Source organism: Drosophila mauritiana, unplaced genomic scaffold (genome assembly GCF_004382145.1).
Source record: "Drosophila mauritiana strain mau12 unplaced genomic scaffold, ASM438214v1 U_201, whole genome shotgun sequence".
Taxonomy (NCBI): Eukaryota; Metazoa; Arthropoda; class Insecta; order Diptera; family Drosophilidae; genus Drosophila; species Drosophila mauritiana.
The window spans coordinates 54374-80797 of NW_022881336.1; the positions used below are offsets into that span (position 1 = coordinate 54374).

General features: G+C 38.1%; 3 non-coding genes and 1 pseudogene across 3 annotated transcripts; all 4 read right to left on the bottom strand.

The window, feature by feature from the left end:
• Positions 1 to 511: 511 nt before the first annotated feature.
• Positions 512 to 690, bottom strand: LOC117149363 (annotated as a pseudogene).
• A 7728-nt stretch (positions 691 to 8418) lies between these two features.
• LOC117149361 lies at positions 8419 to 12380 on the bottom strand. Its single transcript, XR_004460237.1, has one exon. It is a non-coding gene; the product is annotated as a large subunit ribosomal RNA (ribosomal RNA).
• A 395-nt stretch (positions 12381 to 12775) lies between these two features.
• On the bottom strand, positions 12776 to 12954 carry LOC117149362. Its single transcript, XR_004460238.1, has one exon. It is a non-coding gene; the product is annotated as a 5.8S ribosomal RNA (ribosomal RNA).
• A 686-nt stretch (positions 12955 to 13640) lies between these two features.
• Positions 13641 to 15635, bottom strand: LOC117149364. The gene has a single exon (XR_004460239.1). It is a non-coding gene; the product is annotated as a small subunit ribosomal RNA (ribosomal RNA).
• Between the last annotated feature and the right edge of the window lie 10789 nt (positions 15636 to 26424).

The window sequence follows — 26424 nt, forward strand, 5'->3', positions numbered from 1 at the left end:
AGTGCTGAACTGTTTTCTTTTCGCTCGCCGCTACTAAGAAAATCCTTGTTAGTTTCTTTTCCTCCCCTAATTAATATGCTTAAATTCAGGGGGTAGTCCCATATGAGTTGAGGTTGTATATATAACTATATTTTGCCATAAATTCTTTATATATAAATGATAAAACAATCAATTAAATTCGTTATAAATAGTTCCAATAGTTCTTGTAAGCAAAGTTATTTTTTATCCATTTAACGAACCAACGAAGAATAATAACAAAACCAAGATTTTTCTTTTTCCGAATCATTAATAAGAGACAATTCTAGATGAAAAATATTTCAATTTTTTATGCTAGACATTTCTCAGTATTATTTGATTGAAAAAGAAAATATTTCTCTTCGTTTTTCACATTCAAATGTGAGATAATGTTTTTCATTTCTTTTTTAATATTATGAATAAAATCATTATTTAATCCAATAATATACCATATGCTTATAAAAAATTTATAAACAACTTAATTAGCATAGTCTTACAACCCTCAACCATATGTAGTCCAAGCAGCACTATAAAATTAATTAAAGTACATAACAGCATGGACTGCGATATGCGTTCAAAATGTCGATGTTCATGTGTCCTGCAGTTCACACGATGACGCACAGTTTGCTGGGTTCTTCATCGACCCATGAGCCGAGTGATCCACCGCTTAGAGTTTTATAATTCATTTTTATATAATATCAATATTGTTTTTATTGAAAGAAATTAAAAATACACCATTTTACTGGCATATATCAATTCCTTCAATAAATTTATTTTTATACCTAAAAATAAATGTTGCGATATGTCTTAGTTTCATATAAGCATTATGTATCATAAAAATCTGGTTATGGTTTGCTATTTTGGGTGACACATACTGCAAAATTTATATAAAACATTAACCTGATGGATGACATTGTATATTTCAGGTTGTTGCATTAGCCAACGTATGCTCATAACATAGATGAACAATACATATTCGCAACGCGTGTATATTATGGCCCATATACACACACACTTATTTTGAATACCACATTCAAAATTATTTTAATTTTAATTCGACTTCTACTTTCAAATTTTGTTCAGTTTCTTCGATTTCCATTTTCGAGAATTTGTTTTTATAGGAAACGCCATTGTTGTAGTAGGTACTGCCACAAATACGCACAAAAACATTAATAATGTTAAAGTCTTTTTATGAGGTTGCCAAGCCCCACATATAAAATAAAAGCCATCTTCATTTTATTTTGACTTTAACTTTTGATTCCGTGGAATCATTTTGTAATATTTTTATTTTGGTAAATTGTATTTATTTGTATTATAACAAATGTTTATTAACGATAACGATATTATACAATAATGATCCTTCCGCAGGTTCACCTACGGAAACCTTGTTACGACTTTTACTTCCTCTAAATAATCAAGTTCGGTCAACTTTTGCGAAACAACCGTAACACGCAAGGCGTCACAGTGATCACGTCCGGAGACCTCACTAAATAATTCAATCGGTAGTAGCGACGGGCGGTGTGTACAAAGGGCAGGGACGTAATCAATGCGAGTTAATGACTCACACTTACTGGGAATTCCAAGTTCATGTGAACAGTTTCAGTTCACAATCCCAAGCATGAAAGTGGTTCAGCGGTTTACCCGGACCTCTCGGTCTAGGAAATACACGTTGATACTTTCATTGTAGCGCGCGTGCAGCCCAGGACATCACAGGGCATCACAGACCTGTTATTGCTCAATCTCATTATTGCTAGACGCAATTTGTCCATTTAAGAAGCTAGTGTCCTTATAATGGGACAAACCAACAGGTACGGCTCCACTTACATAAACACATTCAAACACAATAAACATTTTACTGCCACCATGAATGAAGGCTACATAAGCTTCAGCACCATAATCCTGAAGATATCTATTTAATATATTTGAGTCTCGTTCGTTATCGGAATTAACCAGACAAATCACTCCACGAACTAAGATCGGCCATGCACCACCACCCATAGATTCGAGAAAGAGCTATCAATCTGTCTTACACACTTATGTTCGGACCTGGTAAGTTTTCCCGTGTTGAGTCAAATTAAGCCGCAGGCTCCACTCCTGGTGGTGCCCTTCCGTCAATTCCTTTAAGTTTCAGCTTTGCAACCATACTTCCCCCGGAGCTCAAAAGCTTTGGTTTCCCGGGAAGCGACTGAGAGAGCCATAAAAGTAGCTACACCCAATTGCTAGCTGGCATCGTTTATGGTTAGAACTAGGGCGGTATCTGATCGCCTTCGAACCTCTAACTTTCGTTCTTGATTAATGAAAACATCTTTGGCAAATGCTTTCGCTTAAGTTAGTCTTACGACGGTCCAAGAATTTCACCTCTCGCGTCGTAATACTAATGCCCCCAAACTGCTTCTATTAATCATTACCTCTTGATCTGAAAACCAATGAAAGCAGAACAGAGGTCTTATTTCATTATCCCATGCACAGAATATTCAGGCATTTGAAGCCTGCTTTAAGCACTCTAATTTGTTCAAAGTAATAGTACCGGCCCACAATAACACTCGTTTAAGAGCACTAGTGCAGGTTTTTAAATAGGAGGAACATATGAAAAAATACAAGTATTTAATCACATATAAGAACTCCACCGGTAATACGCTTACATACATAAAGGTATAGTACTAACCACAATTGTAAGTTGTACTACCCGTATGAAGCACAAGTTCAACTACGAACGTTTTAACCGCAACAACTTTAATATACGCTATTGGAGCTGGAATTACCGCGGCTGCTGGCACCAGACTTGCCCTCCAATTGGTCCTTGTTAAAGGATTTAAAGTGTACTCATTCCAATTACAGGGCCTCGGATATGAGTCCTGTATTGTTATTTTTCGTCACTACCTCCCCGAGCTGGGAGTGGGTAATTTACGCGCCTGCTGCCTTCCTTAGATGTGGTAGCCGTTTCTCAGGCTCCCTCTCCGGAATCGAACCCTGATTCCCCGTTACCCGTTGCAACCATGGTAGTCCTAGATACTACCATCAAAAGTTGATAGGGCAGACATTTGAAAGATCTGTCGTCGGTACAAGACCATACGATCTGCATGTTATCTAGAGTTCAACATGCATGGCTTAATCTTTGAGACAAGCATATAACTACTGGCAGGATCAACCAGAATAATGTTTTTCCTTCATATTCCATTCATATATTTTGAATCGAAATAAGCAATATAATAGATATATAGATATATAGATTTTTCACTTTATATAATTCCATGATTTTTATTATATTGAATAAAATTCAATATTTCGCCTTTGGGTAAAATTTTAAATATATAAGTAAAAAATCCATTCGATTACGGCCATTTTTATATAGCATTCGTAATCCATATTTTCATTTTTAATTTATACTTGTTTTACCAATATAACAAGAATTTCATCTAATTATTGTAATATATATATTTCTATAATTTTATCTTTTTATACATACATATTTCATTATAAAATATCATTTTATTTCCAACATACATAATTATTGTATCCACACATGTACAATTTTTGTTTAACCAATATAAATATTAAGTTAAATCATTTGCATTTTGAAGATAAATTTAAAATTTATCTCTTTTCATATATATCTCTGGTAATATATAACATAAAACCAAGCGCATATGATAATATTTCCACATTTAATATATAATTTTATATTTCTTTCATAAGAATCCATATTTGTATTATACCGTAACGATATAATAATCCAACTATACGGCAGGTAATAAATTAATATTTGCCTGCCTCCAAAAATTAACGATAATATATGGAAACGATTTGTTATTCTATATATAATAGAAACTTGACTTTTGTTTCAACGATATTATCTATAAAGCGTATATTCCTATTATCCGCGGAGCCAAGTCCCGTGTTCTATAGAACTGAGAAACAAATTTGTACGGATAATAATATACTTTATTGTATGTAACCAATATAAACATAATCCGAAATAAATATTTCGAATAATGCGGGAGGTCGGCAACCACTGCCTACCTATAGTAGTTTTTGAACCCGCTGTCCTCAAAGCGGGTATTTTCAATTCCGTTTGCCACCCAACATACGGGCTATTCTCTTATATATTAAGAGATTATAGGAACATTTCATTTTTTTTCCATTATTCATATATAATATGATTATTTTTTCCCTTATACATATAATAATTAATCATTTTCATATGTATATTATTTAATTTACTCATATTATTGCCAAAATCATATGAATACATAAGTTTTGAACAATATGAGAGGTCGGCAACCACTGCCTACCTATAGTAGTTTTTGAACCCTCTGTCGTAATTCCGGTCGTTTACACTACTATACCCTCTCACTATAATGGCTTTTCTCTATAATACTAAGAGAATGTGGGATATTTTCAGCATTTTTTCCCTTATACATATAATAATTAATCATTTTCATATGTATATTATTTAATTTACTCATATTATTGCCAAAATCATATGAATACATAAGTTTTGAACAATATGAGAGGTCGGCAACCACTGCCTACCTATAGTAGTTTTTGAACCCTCTGTCGTAATTCCGGTCGTTTACACTACTATACCCTCTCACTATAATGGCTTTTCTCTATAATACTAAGAGAATGTGGGATATTTTCAGCATTTTTTCCCTTATACATATAATAATTAATCATTTTCATATGTATATTATTTAATTTACTCATATTATTGCCAAAATCATATGAATACATAAGTTTTGAACAATATGAGAGGTCGGCAACCACTGCCTACCTATAGTAGTTTTTGAACCCTCTGTCGTAATTCCGGTCGTTTACACTACTATACCCTCTCACTATAATGGCTTTTCTCTATAATACTAAGAGAATGTGGGATATTTTCAGAATTTTTTCCCTTATACATATAATAATTAATCATTTTCATATGTATATTATTTAATTTACTCATATTATTGCCAAAATCATATGAATACATAAGTTTTGAACAATATGAGAGGTCGGCAACCACTGCCTACCTATAGTAGTTTTTGAACCCTCTGTCGTAATTCCGGTCGTTTACACTACTATACCCTCTCACTATAATGGCTTTTCTCTATTATACTAAGAGAATGTGGGATATTTTCAGCATTTTTTCCCTTATACATATAATAATTAATAATTTTCATATGTATATTATTTAATTTACTCATATAATTGCCAAAATCATATGAATACATAAGTTTTGAACAATATGAGAGGTCGGCAACCACTGCCTACCTATAGTAGTTTTTGAACCCTCTGTCGTAATTCCGGTCGTTTACACTACTATACCCTCTCACTATAATGGCTTTTCTCTATAATACTAAGAGAATGTGGGAATATTTCAGCATTTTTTCCCCTATACATATAATAATTAATAATTTTCATATGTATATTATTTAATTTACTCATATAATTGCCAAAATCATATGAATACATAAGTTTTGAACAATATGAGAGGTCGGCAACCACTGCCTACCTATAGTAGTTTTTGAACCCTCTGTCGTAATTCCGGTCGTTTACACTACTATACCCTCTCACTATAATGGCTTTTCTCTATAATACTAAGAGAATGTGGGAATATTTCAGCATTTTTTCCCCTATACATATAATAATTAATAATTTTCATATGTATATTATTTAATTTACTCATATAATTGCCAAAATCATATAAATACATAAGTTTTGAACAATATCAGAGGTCAGCAACGGTCTTTCCTCTATAATACTAAGATAATATGGGAATATTTTCAGCATTTTTTCCCTTATACATTTATACATATAATAATTAATCATTTTCATATGTATATTATTTAATTTACTCATATTATTGCCAAAATCATATAAATACATAAGTTTTGAACAATATCAGAGGTCAGCAACGGTCTTTCCTCTATAATACTAAGATAATGTGGGAATATTTCATCATTTTTTCCTTTATACATTTATACATATAATATTTAATCATTTTATATGTATATTATTTAATTTACTCATATAATTGCCAAAATCATATAAATACATAAGTTTTGAACAATATCAGAGGTCGGCAACGGTCTTTCCTCTATAATACTAAGATAATATGGGAATATTTCAGCATTTTTTCCCTTATACATATAATAATTAATCATTTTCATATGTATATTATTTAATTTACTCGTATAATTGCCAAAATCCTATGAAGACATAAGAGAATACAATATGAGAGGTCGGCGCAACCATAATATAGTAGTTGATGACGAGGTGTTTGGCAACTTGATACAATTCTTTAAAAAGTCTTTATATTAATTATATGATAGGGACAATATCATATGCGTCACTAAATTGATGACGAGGTGTTTGGCAACGTGACACAAATCATTAAAGTCTTTATATTAATTATATGATAGAGACAATATCATATGCGTCACTAAATTGATGACGAGGTATTTGGCAACTTGATAGAATTCTTTAAAGTCTTTATATCAAAAATTATATGATAGGGACAATATCATATGCGTCACTAAATTGATGACGAGGTGTTTGGCAACTTGACACAATTCATTAAAGTCTTTATATTAATTATATGATAGAGACAATATCATATGCGTCACTAAATTGATGACGAGGTATTTGGCAACTTGATATAATTCTTTAAAGTCTTTATATCAAATATTATATGATAGGGACAATATCATATGCGTCACTAAATTGATGACGAGGTGTTTGGCAACTTGACACAATTCATTAAAGTCTTTATATTAATTATATGATAGGGACAATATCATATGCGTCACTAAATTGATGACGAGGTATTTGGCAACTTGATACAATTCTTTAAAGTTTTTATATCAAAAATTATATGATAGGGACAATATCATATGCGTCACTAAATTGATGACGAGGTGTTTGGCAACTTGACACAATTCATTAAAGTCTTTATATTAATTATATGATAGGGACAATATCATATGCGTCACTAAATTGATGACGAGGTATTTGGCAACTTGATACAATTCTTTAAAGTTTTTATATCAAAAATTATATGATAGGGACAATATCATATGCGTCACTAAATTGATGACGAGGTGTTTGGCAACTTGACACAATTCATTAAAGTCTTTATATTAATTATATGATAGAGACAATATCATATGCGTCACTAAATTGATGACGAGGTATTTGGCAACTTGATATAATTCTTTAAAGTCTTTATATCAAAAATTATATGATAGGGACAATATCATATGCGTCACTAAATTGATGACGAGGTGTTTGGCAACTTGACACAATTCATTAAAGTCTTTATATTAATTATATGATAGAGACAATATCATATGCGTCACTAAATTGATGACGAGGTTTTGGCAACTTGATATAATTCTTTAAAGTCTTTATATCAAAAATTATATGATAGGGACAATATCATATGCGTCACTAAATTGATGACGAGGTGTTTGGCAACTTGACACAATTCATTAAAGTCTTTATATTAATTATATGATAGAGACAATATCATATGCGTCACTAAATTGATGACGAGGTATTTGGCAACTTGATACAATTCTTTAAAGTTTTTATATCAAAAATTATATGATAGGGACAATATCATATGCGTCACTAAATTGATGACGAGGTGTTTGGCAACTTGACACAATTCATTAAAGTCTTTATATTAATTATATGATAGGGACAATATCATATGCGTCACTAAATTGATGACGAGGTATTTGGCAACTTGATACAATTCTTTAAAGTTTTTATATCAAAAATTATATGATAGGGACAATATCATATGCGTCACTAAATTGATGACGAGGTGTTTGGCAACTTGACACAATTCATTAAAGTCTTTATATTAATTATATGATAGGGACAATATCATATGCGTCACTAAATTGATGACGAGGTATTTGGCAACTTGATACAATTCTTTAAAGTTTTTATATCAAAAATTATATGATAGGGACAATATCATATGCGTCACTAAATTGATGACGAGGTGTTTGGCAACTTGACACAATTCATTAAAGTCTTTATATTAATTATATGATAGAGACAATATCATATGCGTCACTAAATTGATGACGAGGTATTTGGCAACTTGATATAATTCTTTAAAGTCTTTATATCAAAAATTATATGATAGGGACAATATCATATGCGTCACTAAATTGATGACGAGGTATTTGGCAACGTGATAGAATTCTTTAAAGTCTTTATATCAAAAATTATACGATAGGGACAATATCATATGCGTCACTAAATTGATGACGAGGTATTTGGCAACTTGATATAATTCTTTAAAGTCTTTATATCAAAAATTATATGATAGGGACAATATCATATGCGTCACTAAATTGATGACGAGGTGTTTGTTTGGCTACAGGAAAAATCATTTATTTATCGAATCATCAAGCAAAGGATAAGCTTCAGTGGATCGCAGTATGGCAGCTGCTCAACCACTTACAACACCTTGCCTGTTACAAAAGTCGTTTACAATTGATTCTAGGCTTTGTCATTGTATTAAATAATGCTTTTATATGTAACTAGCGCGGCATCAGGTGATCGAAGATCCTCCTAATTTACTATGTTACAAATTACATTGGCATCACATCCATTGTCGTTTATAAAATAAATTATAAACTTTAAATGGTTTAGAAGCCATACAATGCAAATTGCCCCTTATTTATCATTGCAGTCCAGCACGGATACGACCTTAGAGGCGTTCAGGCATAATCCAACGGACGTAGCGTCATACCACTGTTCGCTCGAACAAGTATTGTGCCATTGGTCCGTACCTGCGGTTCCTCTCGTACTACGCAGGAATGCTGTCGCAACAACGTTTTGTCATTAGTAGGGTAAAACTAACCTGTCTCACGACGGTCTAAACCCAGCTCACGTTCCCTTGCATGGGTGAACAATCCAACGCTTGGTGAATTTTGCTTCACAATGATAGGAAGAGCCGACATCGAAGGATCAAAAAGCGACGTCGCTATGAACGCTTGGCCGCCACAAGCCAGTTATCCCTATGGTAACTTTTCTGACACCTCTTGTTAAAAACTCTTTAAACCAAAAGGATCGATAGGCCGAGCTTTTGCTGTCCCTGTGTGTACTGAACACCGAGATCAAGTCAGCATTTGCCCTTTTGCTCTATGTGTGGTTTCTGTCCGCACTGAGCTGGCCTTGGGACACCTCCGTTATTATTTGAGAGATGTACCGCCCCAGTCAAACTCCCTACCTGGCAATGTCCTTGAATTGGATCATACCTGAGTAATTGGAGTTATACCAAATTTTCAAATCAAAAATACATAAATGCATCGTTTTATTAAAGAATTTGTTTGCGATTATATAACAAACTCGTGATACTTTGATCAAGAAGCTTGCATCAAAACCCAATACCATAAGATATAATAAATATATCCGTATAATGGCTAGGAAATGATACACGTTCCATTTAATCAAGTAAGTAAGGAAACAATAAGAGTAGTGGTATTTCATTGACGATACCAAACCGAGGTCTAATATCTCCCACTTATTCTACACCTCTTATGTCTCCTTACACTGCCAGATTAGAGTCAAGCTCAAAAGGGTCTTCTTTCCCCGCTAATTATTCCAAGCCCGTTCCCTTGGCTGTGGTTTCGCTAGATAGTAGATAGGGACAGTAGGAATCTCGTTAATCCATTCATGCGCGTCACTAATTAGATGACGAGGCATTTGGCTACCTTAAGAGAGTCATAGTTACTCCCGCCGTTGACCCGCGCTTACTTGAATTTCTTCACTTTGACATTCAGAGCACTGGGCAGAAATCACATTGTGTCAACACCCGCTAGGGCCATCACAATGCTTTGTTTTAATTAGACAGTCGGATTCCCCAAGTCCGTGCCAGTTCTGAATTGATTGTTAATTGATAATCGTTATAATTGATAAGAACTAATTGGTTTAACCCAAATAGTATTCTTAAAAATTTTAGCAAGAAAGTTCCACAATTGGCTACGTAACTAAACTATCCGGGGAACAAGTAACTAACATAAATGCTAGAAACTCTATTTACCCAGAACGAGCACATAAACCATGTTATTGTTTCCCAATCAAGCCCGACTATCTCAATCTTCAGAGCCAATCCTTATCCCGAAGTTACGGATCTAATTTGCCGACTTCCCTTACCTACATTATTCTATCGACTAGAGACTCTTCACCTTGGAGACCAGCTGCGGATATTGGTACGGCCTGTTGAGAAGTTTGCGTGTCCCCACCATAAATTTTCAAGGTCCGAGGAGAAAATATCGACACAACAGTATATGTCATGCTCTTCTAGCCCATCTACCATATCTCTCTGCGAAAGACTTCCATGGTAGTACGGCTATAAAACAGAAAAGAAAACTCTTCCGATATCTCTCGACGGCTTCTTTATGGTCGTTCCTGTTGCCAGGATGAGCACGAGGCCCATATTTAATAACAAACGGATACTCAACAGGTTACGGAATTGGAACCGTATTCCCTTTCGTTCAAAATTATTCAAGTGTATTATATTCGCTTTGTTTATATAGTTAGGCATTTTTGTTTTACTTGAAAATTTTCGGCTTTCGCCTTGAACTTAGGACCGACTAACTCGTGATCAACCACTGTTCACACGAAACCCTTCTCCACTTCAGTCCTCCAAGGTCTCATTCGATTATTTGCTACTACCACCAAGATCTGTACCAATGGCAGCTCCATGCAGGCTTACGCCAAACACTTCTACGCATACCATTGTACCTTCCTACTCACTAAAGTTTCAAAATTTATATCACAAGTAATATAAATCATCTACTTTAGCGGTAATGTATAGGTATACAACTTAAGCGCCATCCATTTTAAGGGCTAGTTGCTTCGGCAGGTGAGTTGTTACACACTCCTTAGCGGATTTCGACTTCCATGATCACCGTCCTGCTGTTTTAAGCAACCAACGCCTTTCATGGTATCTGCATGAGTTGTTAATTTGGGCACCGTAACATTACGTTTGGTTCATCCCACAGCGCCAGTTCTGCTTACCAAAAGTGGCCCACTGGGCACATTATATCATAACCTTGAACTTCATATCAAGAAAGTTAAGGTTCTTACCCATTTAAAGTTTGAGAATAGGTTAAGATCGTTTCGACCCTAAGGCCTCTAATCATTCGCTTTACCAGATAAGATTATTTTATATAATATTAAAATGCACCAGCTATCCTGAGGGAAACTTCGGAAGGAACCAGCTACTAGATGGTTCGATTGGTCTTTCGCCCCTATACTCAATTCTGACAATCGATTTGCACGTCAGAACTGTTTCGGTCTTCCATCAGGGTTTCCCCTGACTTCAACCTGATCAAGTATAGTTCACCATCTTTCGGGTCACAGCATATATGCTCAAGGTACGTTCCAGTTAGAGGCATAAATAATATAAATATACATTATACATAACTATATAGAACGCCCCGGGATTGTGTTAATTAGCTATAAATAGCTAAAAAACTAATCCCATTATTAGTCAAGTTAATTACGCTATTAGGTTTACATCCCAATAACTTGCACATATGTTAGACTCCTTGGTCCGTGTTTCAAGACGGGTCCCGAAGGTATCCTGAATCTTTCGCATTGTTAATCATACAAGAGCATATAATAAACACAAAAATCAATGATAATTATGCCATTATATAATTCCGAAAAATTAACGCTCTGTAATAATATAAATCTATCAGCACTTTATCAAATTAATAACATTTATTCTGTGTTAAAATGCAAGCAATTTAATTGGAATAAACTATAAGTTATATTTTATGATAAATTTGGGATATGCTAATAGATTACAATGTCCTTATATGGAAAAAATGCACATTATTCTTAATAATATTATTTAAATATTACAATTTTAATGATGAATTTTCCATAACGGATATTCAGGTTCATCGGGCTTAACCTCTAAGCAGTTTCACGTACTGTTTAACTCTCTATTCAGAGTTCTTTTCAACTTTCCCTCACGGTACTTGTTTACTATCGGTCTCATGGTTATATTTAGTTTTAGATGGAGTTTACCACCCACTTAGTGCTGCACTATCAAGCAACACGACTCTTTGGAAACATCATCTAGTAATCATTAACGTTATACGGGCCTGGCACCCTCTATGGGTAAATGGCCTCATTTAAGAAGGACTTAAATCATTAATTTCTCATACTAGAATATTGACGCTCCATACACTGCATCTCACATTTGCCATATAGACAAAGTGACTTAGTGCTGAACTGTTTTCTTTTCGCTCGCCGCTACTAAGAAAATCCTTGTTAGTTTCTTTTCCTCCCCTAATTAATATGCTTAAATTCAGGGGGTAGTCCCATATGAGTTGAGGTTGTATATATAACTATTTTTTGCCATAAATTCTTTATATATAAATGATAAAACAATCAATTAAATTCGTTATAAATAGTTCCAATAGTTCTTGTAAGCAAAGTTATTTTTTATCCATTTAACGAACCAACGAAGAATAATAACAAAACCAAGATTTTTCTTTTTCCGAATCATTAATAAGAGACAATTCTAGATGAAAAATATTTCAATTTTTTATGCTAGACATTTCTCAGTATTATTTGATTGAAAAAGAAAATATTTCTCTTCGTTTTTCACATTCAAATGTGAGATAATGTTTTTCATTTCTTTTTTAATATTATGAATAAAATCATTATTTAATCCAATAATATACCATATGCTTATAAAAAATTTATAAACAACTTAATTAGCATAGTCTTACAACCCTCAACCATATGTAGTCCAAGCAGCACTATAAAATTAATTAAAGTACATAACAGCATGGACTGCGATATGCGTTCAAAATGTCGATGTTCATGTGTCCTGCAGTTCACACGATGACGCACAGTTTGCTGCGTTCTTCATCGACCCATGAGCCGAGTGATCCACCGCTTAGAGTTTTATAATTCATTTTTATATAATATCAATATTGTTTTTATTGAAAGAAATTAAAAATACACCATTTTACTGGCATATATCAATTCCTTCAATAAATTTATTTTTATACCTAAAAATAAATGTTGCGATATGTCTTAGTTTCATATAAGCATTATGTATCATAAAAATCTGGTTATGGTTTGCTATTTTGGGTGACACATACTGCAAAATTTATATAAAACATTAACCTGATGGATGACAGGTACAAACATTGTATATTTTAGGTTGTTGCATTAGCCAACGTATGCTCATAACATAGATGAACAATACATATTCGCAACGCGTGTATATTATGGTCCATATACACACACACTTATTTTGAATACCACATTCAAAATTATTTTAATTTTAATTCGACTTCTACTTTCAAATTTTGTTCAGTTTCTTCGATTTCCATTTTCGAGAATTTGTTTTTATAGGAAACGCCATTGTTGTAGTAGGTACTGCCACAAATACGCACAACAACATTAATAATGTTAAAGTCTTTTTATGAGGTTGCCAAGCCCCACATATAAAATAAAAGCCATCTTCATTTTATTTTGACTTTAACTTTTGATTCCGTGGAATCATTTTGTAATATTTTTATTTTGGTAAATTGTATTTATTTGTATTATAACAAATGTTTATTAACGATAAGGATATTATACAATAATGATCCTTCCGCAGGTTCACCTACGGAAACCTTGTTACGACTTTTACTTCCTCTAAATAATCAAGTTCGGTCAACTTTTGCGAAACAACCGTAACACGCAAGGCGTCACAGTGATCACGTCCGGAGACCTCACTAAATAATTCAATCGGTAGTAGCGACGGGCGGTGTGTACAAAGGGCAGGGACGTAATCAATGCGAGTTAATGACTCACACTTACTGGGAATTCCAAGTTCATGTGAACAGTTTCAGTTCACAATCCCAAGCATGAAAGTGGTTCAGCGGTTTACCCGGACCTCTCGGTCTAGGAAATACACGTTGATACTTTCATTGTAGCGCGCGTGCAGCCCAGGACATCTAAGGGCATCACAGACCTGTTATTGCTCAATCTCATTATTGCTAGACGCAATTTGTCCATTTAAGAAGCTAGTGTCCTTATAATGGGACAAACCAACAGGTACGGCTCCACTTACATAAACACATTCAAACACAATAAACATTTTACTGCCACCATGAATGAAGGCTACATAAGCTTCAGCACCATAATCCTGAAGATATCTATTTAATATATTTGAGTCTCGTTCGTTATCGGAATTAACCAGACAAATCACTCCACGAACTAAGAACGGCCATGCACCACCACCCATAGATTCGAGAAAGAGCTATCAATCTGTCTTACACACTTATGTTCGGACCTGGTAAGTTTTCCCGTGTTGAGTCAAATTAAGCCGCAGGCTCCACTCCTGGTGGTGCCCTTCCGTCAATTCCTTTAAGTTTCAGCTTTGCAACCATACTTCCCCCGGAGCCCAAAAGCTTTGGTTTCCCGGGAAGCGACTGAGAGAGCCATAAAAGTAGCTACACCCAATTGCTAGCTGGCATCGTTTATGGTTAGAACTAGGGCGGTATCTGATCGCCTTCGAACCTCTAACTTTCGTTCTTGATTAATGAAAACATCTTTGGCAAATGCTTTCGCTTAAGTTAGTCTTACGACGGTCCAAGAATTTCACCTCTCGCGTCGTAATACTAATGCCCCCAAACTGCTTCTATTAATCATTACCTCTTGATCTGAAAACCAATGAAAGCAGAACAGAGGTCTTATTTCATTATCCCATGCACAGAATATTCAGGCATTTGAAGCCTGCTTTAAGCACTCTAATTTGTTCAAAGTAATAGTACCGGCCCACAATAACACTCGTTTAAGAGCACTAGTGCAGGTTTTTAAATAGGAGGAACATATGAAAAAATACAAGTATTTAATCACATATAAGAACTCCACCGGTAATACGCTTACATACATAAAGGTATAGTACTAACCACAATTGTAAGTTGTACTACCCGTATGAAGCACAAGTTCAACTACGAACGTTTTAACCGCAACAACTTTAATATACGCTATTGGAGCTGGAATTACCGCGGCTGCTGGCACCAGACTTGCCCTCCAATTGGTCCTTGTTAAAGGATTTAAAGTGTACTCATTCCAATTACAGGGCCTCGGATATGAGTCCTGTATTGTTATTTTTCGTCACTACCTCCCCGAGCTGGGAGTGGGTAATTTACGCGCCTGCTGCCTTCCTTAGATGTGGTAGCCGTTTCTCAGGCTCCCTCTCCGGAATCGAACCCTGATTCCCCGTTACCCGTTGCAACCATGGTAGTCCTAGATACTACCATCAAAAGTTGATAGGGCAGACATTTGAAAGATCTGTCGTCGGTACAAGACCATACGATCTGCATGTTATCTAGAGTTCAACCAATATAACGATCTTGCGATCGCTTGGTTTTAGCCTAATAAAAGCACATGTCCCATAAGGTTCATGTTTTAATTGCATGTATTAGCTCTAGAATTACCACAGTTATCCAAGTAACTGTTAACGATCTAAGGAACCATAACTGATATAATGAGCCTTTTGCGGTTTCACTTTTAATTCGTGTGTACTTAGACATGCATGGCTTAATCTTTGAGACAAGCATATAACTACTGGCAGGATCAACCAGAATAATGTTTTTCCTTCATATTCCATTCATATATTTTGAATCGAAATAAGCAATATAATAGATATATAGATATATAGATTTTTCACTTTATATAATTCCATGATTTTTATTATATTGAATAAAATTCAATATTTCGCCTTTGGGTAAAATTTTAAATATATAAGTAAAAAAATCCATTCGATTACGGCCATTTTTATATAGCATTCGTAATCCATATTTTCATTTTTAATTTATACTTGTTTTACCAATATAACAAGAATTTCATCTAATTATTGTAATATATATATTTCTATAATTTTATCTTTTTATACATACATATTTCATTATAAAATATCATTTTATTTCCAACATACATAATTATTGTATCCACACATGTACAATTTTTGTTTAACCAATATAAATATTAAGTTAAATCATTTGCATTTTGAAGATAAATTTAAAATTTATCTCTTTTCATATATATCTCTGGTAATATATAACATAAAACCAAGCGCATATGATAATATTTCCACATTTAATATATAATTTTATATTTCTTTCATAAGAATCCATATTTGTATTATACCGTAACGATATAATAATCCAACTATACGGCAGGTAATAAATTAATATTTGCCTGCCTCCAAAAATTAACGATAATATATGGAAACGATTTGTTATTCTATATATAATAGAAACTTGACTTTTGTTTCAACGATATTATCTATAAAGCGTATATTCCTATTATCCGCGGAGCCAAGTCCCGTGTTCTATAGAACTGAGAAACAAATTTGTACGGATAATAATATACTTTATTGTATGTAACCAATATAAACATAATCCGAAATAAATATTTCGAATAATGCGGGAGGTCGGCAACCACTGCCTACCTATAGTAGTTTTTGAACCCGCTGTCCTCAAAGCGGGTATTTTCAATTCCGTTTGCCACCCAACATACGGGCTATTCTCTTATATATTAAGAGATTATAGGAACATTTCATTTTTTTTCCATTATTCATATATAATATGATTATTTTTTCCCTTATACATATAATAATTAATCATTTTCATATGTATATTATTTAATTTACTCATATTATTGCCAAAATCATATGAATACATAAGTTTTGAACAATATGAGAGGTCGGCAACCACTGCCTACCTATAGTAGTTTTTGAACCCTCTGTCGTAATTCCGGTCGTTTACACTACTATACCCTCTCACTATAATGGCTTTTCTCTATAATACTAAGAGAATGTGGGATATTTTCAGCATTTTTTCCCTTATACATATAATAATTAATCATTTTCATATGTATATTATTTAATTTACTCATATTATTGCCAAAATCATATGAATACATAAGTTTTGAACAATATGAGAGGTCGGCAACCACTGCCTACCTATAGTAGTTTTTGAACCCTCTGTCGTAATTCCGGTCGTTTACACTACTATACCCTCTCACTATAATGGCTTTTCTCTATAATACTAAGAGAATGTGGGATATTTTCAGCATTTTTTCCCTTATACATATAATAATTAATAATTTTCATATGTATATTATTTAATTTACTCATATAATTGCCAAAATCATATGAATACATAAGTTTTGAACAATATGAGAGGTCGGCAACCACTGCCTACCTATAGTAGTTTTTGAACCCTCTGTCGTAATTCCGGTCGTTTACACTACTATACCCTCTCACTATAATGGCTTTTCTCTATAATACTAAGAGAATGTGGGAATATTTCAGCATTTTTTCCCCTATACATATAATAATTAATAATTTTCATATGTATATTATTTAATTTACTCATATAATTGCCAAAATCATATGAATACATAAGTTTTGAACAATATGAGAGGTCGGCAACCACTGCCTACCTATAGTAGTTTTTGAACCCTCTGTCGTAATTCCGGTCGTTTACACTACTATACCCTCTCACTATAATGGCTTTTCTCTATAATACTAAGAGAATGTGGGAATATTTCAGCATTTTTTCCCCTATACATATAATAATTAATAATTTTCATATGTATATTATTTAATTTACTCATATAATTGCCAAAATCATATAAATACATAAGTTTTGAACAATATCAGAGGTCAGCAACGGTCTTTCCTCTATAATACTAAGATAATATGGGAATATTTTCAGCATTTTTTCCCTTATACATTTATACATATAATAATTAATCATTTTCATATGTATATTATTTAATTTACTCATATTATTGCCAAAATCATATAAATACATAAGTTTTGAACAATATCAGAGGTCAGCAACGGTCTTTCCTCTATAATACTAAGATAATGTGGGAATATTTCATCATTTTTTCCTTTATACATTTATACATATAATATTTAATCATTTTATATGTATATTATTTAATTTACTCATATAATTGCCAAAATCATATAAATACATAAGTTTTGAACAATATCAGAGGTCGGCAACGGTCTTTCCTCTATAATACTAAGATAATATGGGAATATTTCAGCATTTTTTCCCTTATACATATAATAATTAATCATTTTCATATGTATATTATTTAATTTACTCGTATAATTGCCAAAATCCTATGAAGACATAAGAGAATACAATATGAGAGGTCGGCGCAACCATAATATAGTAGTTGATGACGAGGTGTTTGGCAACTTGATACAATTCTTTAAAAAGTCTTTATATTAATTATATGATAGGGACAATATCATATGCGTCACTAAATTGATGACGAGGTGTTTGGCAACGTGACACAAATCATTAAAGTCTTTATATTAATTATATGATAGAGACAATATCATATGCGTCACTAAATTGATGACGAGGTATTTGGCAACTTGATAGAATTCTTTAAAGTCTTTATATCAAAAATTATATGATAGGGACAATATCATATGCGTCACTAAATTGATGACGAGGTGTTTGGCAACTTGACACAATTCATTAAAGTCTTTATATTAATTATATGATAGAGACAATATCATATGCGTCACTAAATTGATGACGAGGTATTTGGCAACTTGATATAATTCTTTAAAGTCTTTATATCAAATATTATATGATAGGGACAATATCATATGCGTCACTAAATTGATGACGAGGTGTTTGGCAACTTGACACAATTCATTAAAGTCTTTATATTAATTATATGATAGGGACAATATCATATGCGTCACTAAATTGATGACGAGGTATTTGGCAACTTGATACAATTCTTTAAAGTTTTTATATCAAAAATTATATGATAGGGACAATATCATATGCGTCACTAAATTGATGACGAGGTGTTTGGCAACTTGACACAATTCATTAAAGTCTTTATATTAATTATATGATAGGGACAATATCATATGCGTCACTAAATTGATGACGAGGTATTTGGCAACTTGATACAATTCTTTAAAGTTTTTATATCAAAAATTATATGATAGGGACAATATCATATGCGTCACTAAATTGATGACGAGGTGTTTGGCAACTTGACACAATTCATTAAAGTCTTTATATTAATTATATGATAGAGACAATATCATATGCGTCACTAAATTGATGACGAGGTATTTGGCAACTTGATATAATTCTTTAAAGTCTTTATATCAAAAATTATATGATAGGGACAATATCATATGCGTCACTAAATTGATGACGAGGTGTTTGGCAACTTGACACAATTCATTAAAGTCTTTATATTAATTATATGATAGGGACAATATCATATGCGTCACTAAATTGATGACGAGGTATTTGGCAACTTGATACAATTCTTTAAAGTTTTTATATCAAAAATTATATGATAGGGACAATATCATATGCGTCACTAAATTGATGACGAGGTGTTTGGCAACTTGACACAATTCATTAAAGTCTTTATATTAATTATATGATAGGGACAATATCATATGCGTCACTAAATTGATGACGAGGTATTTGGCAACGTGATAGAATTCTTTAAAGTCTTTATATCAAAAATTATACGATAGGGACAATATCATATGCGTCACTAAATTGATGACGAGGTATTTGGCAACTTGATATAATTCTTTAAAGTCTTTATATCAAAAATTATATGATAGGGACAATATCATATGCGTCACTAAATTGATGACGAGGTGTTTGTTTGGCTACAGGAAAAATCATTTATTTATCGAATCATCAAGCAAAGGATAAGCTTCAGTGGATCGCAGTATGGCAGCTGCTCAACCACTTACAACACCTTGCCTGTTACAAAAGTCGTTTACAATTGATTCTAGGCTTTGTCATTGTATTAAATAATGCTTTTATATGTAACTAGCGCGGCATCAGGTGATCGAAGATCCTCCTAATTTACTATGTTACAAATTACATTGGCATCACATCCATTGTCGTTTATAAAATAAATTATAAACTTTAAATGGTTTAGAAGCCATACAATGCAAATTGCCCCTTATTTATCATTGCAGTCCAGCACGGATACGACCTTAGAGGCGTTCAGGCATAATCCAACGGACGTAGCGTCATACCACTGTTCGCTCGAACAAGTATTGTGCCATTGGTCCGTACCTGCGGTTCCTCTCGTACTACGCAGGAATGCTGTCGCAACAACGTTTTGTCATTAGTAGGGTAAAACTAACCTGTCTCACGACGGTCTAAACCCAGCTCACGTTCCCTTGCATGGGTGAACAATCCAACGCTTGGTGAATTTTGCTTCACAATGATAGGAAGAGCCGACATCGAAGGATCAAAAAGCGACGTCGCTATGAACGCTTGGCCGCCACAAGCCAGTTATCCCTATGGTAACTTTTCTGACACCTCTTGTTAAAAACTCTTTAAACCAAAAGGATCGATAGGCCGAGCTTTTGCTGTCCCTGTGTGTACTGAACACCGAGATCAAGTCAGCATTTGCCCTTTTGCTCTATGTGTGGTTTCTGTCCGCACTGAGCTGGCCTTGGGACACCTCCGTTATTATTTGAGAGATGTACCGCCCCAGTCAAACTCCCTACCTGGCAATGTCCTTGAATTGGATCATACCTGAGTAATTGGAGTTATACCAAATTTTCAAATCAAAAATACATAAATGCATCGTTTTATTAAAGAATTTGTTTGCGATTATATAACAAACTCGTGATACTTTGATCAAGAAGCTTGCATCAAAACCCAATACCATAAGATATAATAAATATATCCGTATAATGGCTAGGAAATGATACACGTTCCATTTAATCAAGTAAGTAAGGAAACAATAAGAGTAGTGGTATTTCATTGACGATACCAAACCGAGGTCTAATATCTCCCACTTATTCTACACCTCTTATGTCTCCTTACACTGCCAGATTAGAGTCAAGCTCAAAAGGGTCTTCTTTCCCCGCTAATTATTCCAAGCCCGTTCCCTTGGCTGTGGTTTCGCTAGATAGTAGATAGGGACAACGACGACTTTTCAGATCTCTCCGAACTTGTTTTACGTGGCGTGTTCCACACTGAAGGGATTACAACCACGACACCCTGAACACCCACAAGTGGTGCATGTATCAACATGGTGTATGTGTCTGGATACGCCAGACAAGCGTCCCGGACTAGAAGCTATAGCTATGTACATAGCGACCACCCCGGTAGCAATTCGAGTACTTGCTTGCCGGGCAAGCACTCCCCCTTGCTGAGGAGCGAGATCTACCTAAAATCTCTACTGATCTCTGGGTCACAGCACCCGAGTTTTGCGCAACTAGCACCGTAACTCAAACGTCGAACACGAAGGCTCTACCCGCGATATGGGTACCAACCACAGCCACCACGATACTCCCACCAGGGGGCCTACCTCAATGTGCAGTCTTGGATAGCTGCACAACCCGTGGTACCGAAAGAGAGGCTCGGTGGGCCTCCTCCTTTTGCTCCGACAAGCAGGGTTAGAGGGACCTATGGCTATATTAGTCGCCTCTTACGACAAGCAATAGCGGACTGTGGAAGTATTCTCGCCCGCTAACCACACGGCGAAGTTGTTGGGCTAAACACCCCTCCTCCTACGGAACACTTCGTCCGCAAACACTGCCAGCCGTTGAGTCCTCTGTTGATCTTCCAGGATTCTATCGAAGGTCCAGTTTTCGCCAAGGCGCTGCACTCCAAGTCCATCGAGGTTCCGCAAATCTGCATATAGGGGGCAAGCGCACAATATGTGCATCCAGTCCTCATATGGATCTCCACAAGCGCAAGCAGTGGTGTCGCTGAGGGCTCTCCCTTGCAAAAATGCGTTAAACGACCCGTGACCTGTCAGCAGGTAAGACGTCCTCATCGAGAATCCAAATCTTGGATCCCGATAGGCGAGAGTGACATATGGGATGAATTTATGCGTCACCCGTCCTGGTTCGCTGTCATCATCCCATCTGTTCTGCCAACTCTGCAGTAAGCACTCTTCTAGGCGAGTCTTCCTCTGCTTCCAGCTTAGACACGTAGTGTCCTCGTCATATAGCCAGTCGTTCTCCTCCAGCGGGTATCCACGCTTCAGCTTGTATTTGACCGCTAAAAACTTAGCAGCCAAGTCAAGCGGGGGAGCTCCACCAAGTACCTGCAGTGCCACTGTGGACACTGTTCGGCATACCGAAAGGCATTCAAGCAGGATTAGCCTCTGGCAGGAGGCTAGTCGTCTCCGGGCGGCTACTTGCTCGGCGGTGTCATACCATACCGGGGCACCAAACAGCACACAAGGTGCCATGAGTCCGTCATATATGGTCCGCCTGGCTCGAGGACTGAAGCCCCAGTCGGCTCGAAGCACACGCGCCAATGCTCCAACGACTCCGGTCATCCGCTGGCGAAGCGAAGCTATGTGCGTGAGGAATTTCATTCCTTCACTGACCGTGATGCCAAGGTACCGACAGCTACGCACATACGGAAGATTCGCTCCAGCAAACCTCACCGTAGGCGCACGTCTCAAGGCACCTTTTAGCAGCATTATTACCGTCTTGCTGGTCGAGACGGCAACGCCAACTTCCGCTCCCCACGCTTCTACGATGGACATCAGCTGTGCTCCTTTTTCCTCTAGCATAGCTCGGGAATTTCCCTCGACGAGAAGCAGCAAGTCATCAGCGTATGCACTCAGCTGGCAATACGGCTGGAGACGCTGAAGCAGTACATCCATCAGAATGTCCCAGATAAATGGGCCACTGATTGACCCCTGCGGGCAGCCTCTAGTTACCGGTACTTCCACAGTACCGGAACTGCTTCGGATTACTGCTCTTCGGCCGGAGAAAAAGCTCTGCCACAAGCCCATCTCCCGGCATCCCAAGTCGGCTAGTCGGCGGAGTGCAGCACTCCATTCGACGTTGTCGAATGCTCCTTTGAAGTCCACGAATGTGCCGAGCACGTATTGCGCCGGGCTGGCACAAACACTGCTCTTCACGTGTCTCCAAGCATCCTCCACACATCGTCCTTGGCGAAATCCAAACTGCCATCTGCAGCCTTCCGGAAGAACTTCTCTCACACGATTCACCATGATGGCCTCGAGCACCTTACCAAAGACTGGCAGCAAGCATATTCCTCTATATGAGGAGGGCTCACACTTGTCCTTATCTGGCCCTTTGAGCAGCGAGACAACTCGTGGGCACTTCCACTCGGCGGGAAAGTATCCTAATCGGATGCATCGGGAAAACAACGATGCTAGGTGCTCGGGTATGGCGCGCCAGACTGCCTTGCAGATAGTGCCATTGATGCCGTCCAAGCTGGGAGAGCGCCTGCTCTTCAACCGGGCAACACATGCATCAACCTCGAATTCTTCGAGGGCCGGTGGGACTTCCTCCGCGATGGCAGTCGGTGCTTCGGACTCCGCAACTGGGAAGAAATTGCGGAGGAGCACTCGTGCACAGTCACCCCAATCAGTGATGAGCTCGCCATTCACGCGGAGGCACCCAATCTCCGTGCACTTTCTGCGGCCTCGGCAAATCTTGTAGACGCGCCCCCATGGGTCGTCGGCATGATCTCCCACGAAGCGTTTCCAGTCATCCATTTTCGCCCTCCCAATGAGCTTCTTGTAGTTGGCTGAGGCCCGCCTCAGCTCGACCACTACACGCTCTATAGCGGCACCGTCATCACGACACCTTCCATCTTGGAGTAGGCGACGAAGTCTCCGGACTTCGCGCCTTGCAGCGCAGAGGTCGGCAGTCCACCAACGTGCTCTCCTGTTGGGCGATCGAATTGACTTTCTTCCCAGCGCAATATCACATACATTATGTACTATACTGCGCAGGGTCGAAACTTGCTGGTCCAACGGCGACTCTGAGAAGTTTTCCGGAAGTTCGGCTGCTCTACTCACCATTTCCTCCTTGAACAATCGCCAACGTGCATTGGAGAAGTTCCAGGACGGCACAGGAGCTATGCTCTCAACTGCGCGCGCGGTAGTTGGTTCGGCCACAACAGTAATGATGTTGTGGTCACTCAATTCCCACTCGTCCACTCTCCACTCATATGTGGCCCACATAGATGCTGCCTCATTGACGATTGTCACGTCGATATCGCTAGTAGCTCTGTGATTGTCGAACGTGTACACCTCTGTTGACTGGTTTAGGGCGGCGACTCTTGCCTCCAGCATCCACTCTGACAGCAGCTCACCCCGTCTGTAGTTAGCTTGCCCCTCGGCATGACGAGAGAGTTTGCTAAGCCACATGGGGGACACTGCATTCGCGTCGAGGCCCAGGATTGCGGGGGTTCTGCTGGCCTGCAGCAGGACCGCATCCATGTACCGGAGGTACGGTTCCAGAGGTGCATCGAACTGGCAGTATGCGGCGCAAAGGAAGATTGAGCCAAAGCTCCCTTTAACGACCAGACATACGCCATAATCCGTGGTGAGGGTCTCCACTGGCATACAGATGGCTTCCTGTTGATCTACTAGGATGGCTGCCTTCCCTCGCCGATCGGTGAAAATTCTCATTCCTTCAGGCAGCACATCCATTCCGTCCCCGCCGAGATACGGCTCCTGCACCAGCGCGAACATAGACTCCGATCTCCTGAGTCGGACTCCGAGCTCGATGGTCGCAGCTCTGCCTCGGCCACAGTTCGCTTGGATGAAGCTAAACATTAATGTCTAGCTTGCACCCTCGCCAGCAACGCCCCGTATATCGGGCACACGTTCGAGAGCATGTAATGCCCCGAGGGTTGCCCTCTGTGACGGCAGTTCCGGCAGTCCACCGGGTTTTGGCACTTTGCCGCGGTGTGGCCTTGTTGCCCGCACTGGCGGCAGACATTGTCCTTCTGCCGGCATTCGCTGACCTTGTGGTCGAAACCCACGCATCTGTGGCAGGCGTATGTGCGGACCTGTGCTCGGCATCGGAATGAGAACCACTTGATGTAGACACGACCTACATCAAGCTTCGCCATCGCGCGGTCGTCTACCTCTAGCGTTACATTTACTGTGGCGCCGTCGGTTACCGACCACGCCTTGGTCACCAGGTGCACGGACTTCTTAAATTGGGACATAGTCATTTCGCTGTCGAAGTTATTTCCATGCAGCTCCTGCATGAATTCCTCAGGGCCGATAGCTGTGTCGACGTCATAGACGACGACCTTCGGCTTCTCGGCCGCATTCCGTGCCACATTTAGCCCAACTTCAGCGAACCTCTTTGATGCTACCACCTTCTGCAGCTCTCCAACTGAAGGAGTACGAATGATCGCACCACCACCTCGACGGAGCTCACGTACCTCATGTACTCTGACTCCGAGGGAGGGTGCAACCATCGTTCGCACCTTTTCCGCTATAGCTTTCCCCGATAGCGCAGGGTCGTCGCACTTCACCACCGCTGACCACGTCTCGCGAACCTTGGTGGTCCGCGGGGCAGCGATGGGTGCAACCTGTGGCATCTGGGGAGCATTGGCGGCCGTATTCTTTAACGGATTCGACGACGGCGGCGGCGGTGGCGGCATAGCGAGCCGCGTCTCCAGTTCTCCACACCGGAGCATTAACGCCAGCACCAGCTCATCGTAGCGGCTGATAGCATACGAGAGCTCTTCCGTGTCCACTTCTCCTAGGCTGCGGAAGCTGCTTCTCACCATGCGCTGGGTGGCCGACAGCTCTGCCATCATGGCTGCTTGCCCAGCACGGGCGGCAGCGGTAGCGGCAGTGGCAGTGGTGGCAACAATTTTACCAGCAGTGGAAACGGCGGAGGCAGCAGTGTGGTCGGCAGCAGGGGCAGCAGTAGGATCAACAGCGGTGGCAGCAGCGTGGGGGGGGGTAGCCGCCCGGGCGTCCTCCAGCGACGAAAACGCCTCCTCCAGTACACCAACGGGTTCTGGCACTCCATTCGATGCCAGGGCAACCAATTTCGCCTGCGTCGGCGCCGAGCTCTTAGAGGCCAGATGGCTTCTGCGCCTGCGTCGTTTGGACTTCCTCGAAGCACTACTTCCGCTCAAGGCACTCACGCTGCTGTCGCTCTCGATCGGCATAACTCCGATGGTGGCTCCTCCTACCGTCGACGCCAGCAACCGTATGCTCGTTTGCTCAGTGACAAAAGGTAGATGCTCTAGAGCTCCACCTATCGGTAGCGTCTGGTAGCACTAAAACTGTCCCTATACACAAACCCTAGCAGTGACTGCCACCAATAAGCTTTTTGACAGCTGCTCAAAAAGCTTACTCGAAAAACTTACTCGTAAGCTCGCCTCGCAGCACGTGCGGAGTGGAAAATTTCCAATAGTTTATTGTTAATAATTTCCAAACCGCTTGTTTTTAACACTCGACAATTTTCACTCGACTTCCGCGGAGCACTAAATCACCGATTTAATTACTTTCCAAACAAGGAAAACTTAGTTATTCGCAATCTGTACACGAGCGCAACGAAAACACGTCCGTCGTCCGTGA